The 6204-nt window shown below is 35.9% G+C and overlaps 1 protein-coding gene across 1 annotated transcript in view; it reads right to left on the reverse strand.

Moving 5' to 3' along the window:
* elp1 (elongator acetyltransferase complex subunit 1) overlaps window positions 1–6204 on the reverse strand; it is a 32536-nt gene that overhangs the window by 26154 nt on the left and 178 nt on the right. The gene's annotated exons all lie outside the window — the stretch shown is intronic.

Below are 6204 nucleotides of genomic sequence, written 5' to 3' on the forward strand. Positions count from 1 at the left end.
TATACACCAACATAACGTTTCCCACATCCACATGTCATAGTTCAGAAACTGCACCCACTGTTGATGCACTTCATGTGATTTTTCATCATTGTTTTCTCTGTAGCAGTAAAACAGCACATTACACGGACTTAATAAAGTTAATGCAGACTAAACTCAAACATGTCAGTGCAGACAGACTCTACAGTGACACTGTAACTGACTGACAAACTCACTAACTCAGTAACTGATTGTAGTAACATTAATGATACTAATGCATGAGTTATTGCATCACCTAAAAGTAATGCTGTAAAATAATGCAGTTACAGTAGTTAATAAGCCATTTTCATTATTGCATAGACCTGTATGATCCCTCTGAAAAGTACGTCATAAATTAAGACTTGTGACATTTCTGCCCAAGGAAGATCCTTTAACAGGGTGTCTGCTGATCTTTAAAGTCTTAAATTGCATTTGTCCTAAACTAAGGCCTTAATTATCCTTAAAACAGATACTTAATCCTTAAATGTAACACTTAAAGGTCTTAACAACACCAAAGACACAATGAATCATATTACTATATTTGATTTGGAAATCTTTGTAAAGAATTTGTAAGATGTGTAATTGGTGTTTATTATTTTATCCTAATGGAGATGGGAATGAGTGGAGCCTCCAACAGTCACTCATCAGTGGGGGGTTTATGTATGAGCTTTAGCAGCTTGAACATCAGTAGCAGAAACATTATTCACGCTGAAATGGAAATGCACTGATAGATGGATTGAAACATAGTTAACACTGGTTCAAGGCAACAACTATGAGGCAGTTATTTATGTGAATGTAAGATCTTAAATTAACTAACTCAAACCTGCAGATAACCTTTTAAGTTGTAGTAGTAGAGCAGATATTTATTTTTGTTTTCACATTAAAGTAAACGCAGTGCTCCCTTTCTTCTTCTAAACCTTTTTAACTGTCCTAAACAGCAGTCCAATAGACACACAGCATGTGGGTCTGTGTATCCTTGACCTTCAGTATATTATCTAAATGAGCCAGCTCAGTCAGTATAATCCCCCTCATGACTAGTGGTAGAAGGTTTTATATTAAAACTGTGGTTGGATATCACCATGGGTCACCCTAATCAATTCAATTCTGATTCACAAGCTCCAAATTTGATTCGATTTCAGATTCAACATGACAGAATTCAATACAGATTCATTTAGGGGTTTTCAGAAAAGAGATTTTCAGGAAAATAATACTTTATACACACAGTGTTGTCGGAAAAAGAGCCCAGAGCATCATCAGACTCATTCCGCCCTCAGTTTAGATACAAACACTGCACCTACAACTTCAGACACACATAGCATTACATACAAAACATGTTTTTTTTACCTGCCACAGTGAGATTGATGGCATAACAAAGATGTGAAGAGAATGTGCAATAACTCCTCCCTACCTCATTCCACTTCTCATGCAATATTATGTGCAATATTCGCTATATTTTTCTGGACAAGTGCAATATTCCTACATAATTTTCTGTTACTACTGATAATATTTATAGTGCGTATATTTTCCCCAGTGAAAATGTTTTGTCTTCAGTTAATAGTTTGTTGTTTATAGTTTTCACACCTCAGTTGCCTTATTCATAATTTATTATATTTTTCGGTTTTATTCTTTATTATTCTTGTACAGTGTTTTTAAGTACTTTCTATTTAAGATTAGGTGTTTTGTCTTTGGGTTAGAATTCCTATATCCTTGGACTGTTTTTTGTGCGCAAATGGCAAATAAAAACCTTGAAACTTTAAATTATACAAGAAAATTTTTAACTTAGTACATTGTATGAAAACGTGCTAAGAATGAAGACATGACCCCAAGTAGTGACAGCCTATGTGCTGTTTATTTAACATGTCCAATCATTGCTATTAAGTATTGTCTTTATTACAGTGAGTTAAAGTACACCTCTACGAGTAGTTTCAGACCCAGTTTGAATTAAAGCAAGGTGTTAGTTGACAATTAGATTCATCTTGACGTAATTTCTCACTCAGTTTTGCTAAATGTGCAACCACATATCTATGTAGGAGGGTGGTTTTAGTAAAGCTGACTAAGCAGACAGGATGCAGTCATTTTGCTTTCGTTTATAAGCCTTGTCGTCTTTTGTCAGGTATTTGTCATTCAGCAACTGGGAGGCTTGTCAAAACCGATACCTGTTCAGTCTCATTTTTAATTCTGTAATTCTTTCTGTAGTAATCTGATTCAAAGTCCTGTAGCACAAATGTATTGATAATGGATTATTGTGAGTATGGGTTATTATCTTAACTTGACCATTTTGTTTCTTGCATTTTCACAGTTATGTCTTGAACGTCTGCTGTCATTTATCTGAGTCATACTATGTGAAGTCATACAAACAGTAGCCCGGGCTCAGTCAAACCCTACCATTACAGTAAAGATCACAACTCTATATTTAGCCTTCAAGGCAAGTCATCACTCCACCTAACTCTGACTCCACTGTGTCATATTCAGTTTTGGTTTCAGTAATGAGTAAGTAAAATACTGTTGTAAAAAAACCTTTAAGGGCGTCCATCTAACCCCAACCACAGTAAACAGCTTGATGAGTATTATGGCTATTACCAGTAACAGTGCAGATTGATAAACAGTATCCTGTGACTAAAGAGTCGCATCTGTAAAACCAAGCAATGCAGCGTAAACCACCTTCTACTCTGTACTTATATTAAACCTCCCTCAGTATGTCCTTCTGCATTCTACAGTTGCCACTCCCTACCTGCTCGCTCAAAAACTCTCCTTTCCAAGAAATACAGACTTTTTATCCTGCCTCAGTAAATGTAGGCTAAAGGGCAACAGCACTATTTTACAGTCTAAACAAAGAGGAAATGTGGCTGTTTTATTTTTCAGCCTCCACCAAGGACTTAATGTTTTGTCTATATATTTCACATGTCTAAGAAACATCTGTACAGACTTTGTACAGTGTCATGCTTCCATAATGAACATTTGATTAGTGTTTGGTTCAGATCCCAGACTTTTAACAAGTTTATTACTTTCAGGGTTTTCCCTAAGTTTATTCAGAACTTAGGTAGTGTAATGTTGCTTTTGTTGTCTGTTTGACTCTAAAGTATTCATTTTTGCATAATTTCGTGCCTTTTGATAGATATAATCTCTTTACAGCATGATAGAGCAATGTCAGCAAAGTCTTTCTTTCCGTTTAAGTTTCCGTGTTGTGCAAAAATGTTTAAGTCTTACCTAAGTCTTGTAATATCTTGGAAAACATTGCAGATGTTGGCTCCGAGAAGATATTTTTGTGGTTTTTATGATAGTACGGGTTTATTCGCATCTGGCACACCTCAAGCTGCTTTCATGATCAACAACAGACAGCTGATAAAAGCTTCCAGTCCGGCAGCATTCCTCCCTGGCATACCAAAGTAATGAACCCTTCAAAAGTTTCCTCCTCCCTGAGGCCTTTTTCATAATGTACTTTACATACAACTCATACCACTTATTTTCAGAATTCCTGTTGTTTTAAGGCCGTAGGTAATGAGTATATATTCAAAGCATCTACAGCTATATATTAAAGTAATTTCCTTTCTTCTTTCTTTGTTTATTTCTGTCAGGGACCAATGTGCATAAGAGAAGAGATTGTACAATATTTGTGTTGTGGCAGATTAAGGTTCCAGCTAATTTCAGTCTGCAGTGCATGGACAAGGAAGCACATCAGTAAATAATAATTACAACTATATACCCAGCTACTGAATTTCAATAAAGATTATATAGTCAAATGCGCATATACAGCCTGACAACCAATTACCACTACCACCAACATGCATCATAAAACAAAACACATGTTCCCCCATTTAGTCCCCAGACTAACTCATCACATATATAATTATGATACAGGAGTTTCCTGAGGACCTCAGAGGGTTTAGATGCTGTCTGGTTTAAAGTTCAGAAGGGAGGGATTGGAGGGGGGGGGGGGGGGGTAACTGCAAAGAACATTTCTCAGTAAAAGGCCATTATTATTATTATATTTCAACTCTGACTGGTAGAACATTTGTAAAAGTTCTAGCAGATAATACACAACAAAAAAGCTTAAAAGCCAGACTTAATAAAGAGGTTAGGGATCAACTATTACCAACTATTCCATTTTTTTGTCTCTCCATAGATTTGATATTAATTTGGTTTAGGTGCTGCACCAAGGCCTTATAATCAGAATAATCTTTACATCAGTCTACCTTCTGCTTTTTCTGACTCTGAGATTAAGAGTCTCATGCTCTACTGCCTGAGCTAATCTGGCTGCTCAGGGCTTCTGGTTGAGGAAATCCCGCAATATGAAGATAAGGGCCATGTAATGATAAAAGCTGTGTTTATATCTGATTAATATTGGGAGGACTGGTTCATTAAAAATTCATATTTTAGCATCACAAAAAACAATCTTAGTCTTCAAGTGTTGTCAGACAATCTTGGAGTTTATCTAATTTCTTATTGGCCTCAGAGAAAAGGGACAGTGGAAAGGTAGAGGATGTTTTAGAGATGCTCCACTCAAACATCTGACCTTGAAGCTCATCTGTTCTCAGTGAAGTTGTTAAAATCTTGTTGTTGAAGCTGCATAAACTGAGTTGGTATGTTGACAGCTCTAAAGAGGACAATGAGCTGTGATTTAGGAGGTGGAGAGGGTTCTTGGCTAACAGCAGATTAAATCGTTGGTTCTTCCTGTTCACATGTCAGTGTCCTTGTGTGTAAATGGACAAATGTTCAGCAAATTGTAAAATGCTTTTACCTTTTAGAGTAGATTAACTTTGTATACTTAAGTCAATTTACCTTTACCTCAGTTTAGTCTTCTTTTATCTTTCATCAAATTAGCATATTCACAGTGTAGCCTATTTCATGTTGATTACTCATCTGTTAAAAAAAAAAAAAAACACCTGCATGCTGCTTATATTGTCAACATAAAACCTCCTCCCTGTTGCTTTAGGGATTTGTAGCCCACTACTCATGTGGAACATACGAAGCAGCTGATTTCCTTTGATGAAAGAAGGTTTACTTAAAGACAATGAGATGTGACAAGTTGATCTTGAACTGTGGAGACAAATCAGGTTAAGGCTGTCAAAGCTAAGTGGAACACTTAGCTAACTGTGTCAGGAAAGTTTTGTAACTTTAAGACTGAAAAATCTGTAAAACCGAGTATAGTTAATGCCTTTGAGAAGAAACTGTTAATATTATGCTCATTTGTACAATACATGTATCTTGTCATCCTTGGTTCTCTTTGCTTCAGTGGGTTTTTATAATGTTTGGAATTTTTTCATGGATTCCCCTTTTATTTTGCATCATTTGAACTTTGGCCTTTAGTATTTTAATGACATCCTCCTGTTGTCCTCCTTCCATCCTCTAATTTACTGTGGACTGTGTTACTGGTTGGGGTTTCTGTGAAGCTGGGGGAGATGATCTTAAAATGACAAATATTGGAGAATTTAAGTCTGTCCCTCGGGCTATATCAGATTTTCTCCGTATGTGATCCTTGAAGCGTTGAAGCCTTGAAATGAGGTAGTTTCCCATTTCCAGTAACTTAAAGTCAGTTTCTTAGCGATTACCTACTGTTCTGCACATGGAGGTGTTCTGTGCAGACAGACTCTGGTTTAGTTAGAGAACCTAATCTGTGTTATGTTTTGGTAAGTTTTATATATTTAATGTATTTACATCATATCTGCCCCGTGGTATTTTTTTCTTCAAAGCCTAAAAGACAAACAAATATAGTTTTCATTTATAGGTTTTTGGGGTTCAATTTTTCAATACTTGTCTTTAATTCAACTTGAAGTAAGATTGTTAAATAATAGTTACTTCCACTACAATTTCCTGTCCGTGACAGTCGATAAGGAATTAATGAATTTGACAGTGACATTAACCTGCCTTGGTAACCTCTAAAAATGTAATACTGAAGTTAACAATAAAGATTTCCTTTTCTTTGCTGTCAGACTGATAAAAAAGTCAATTTTTACCTTGACATGTTTCGGCTACAACCTCTAGCCTTCCTCAGAAAAATTCACTTTTTTATCTGTCTGACAAAAAAAGAAAAGGAAATCTTTATATCTTCAGTCGACAGTATGAGCCTGATTGGACAATGAAGTTAACAATATCACTACAGACAGAGTTGTTGTACCATACTGAGCATTTAATGTGCTGTACATTCTGTACACTTCTCCATGGGCATTTAGTTTGTTGTACGTTTCTTTT

This window comes from Sphaeramia orbicularis, chromosome 10 (assembly GCF_902148855.1).
Source record: "Sphaeramia orbicularis chromosome 10, fSphaOr1.1, whole genome shotgun sequence".
NCBI classification, from domain to species: Eukaryota; Metazoa; Chordata; class Actinopteri; order Kurtiformes; family Apogonidae; genus Sphaeramia; species Sphaeramia orbicularis.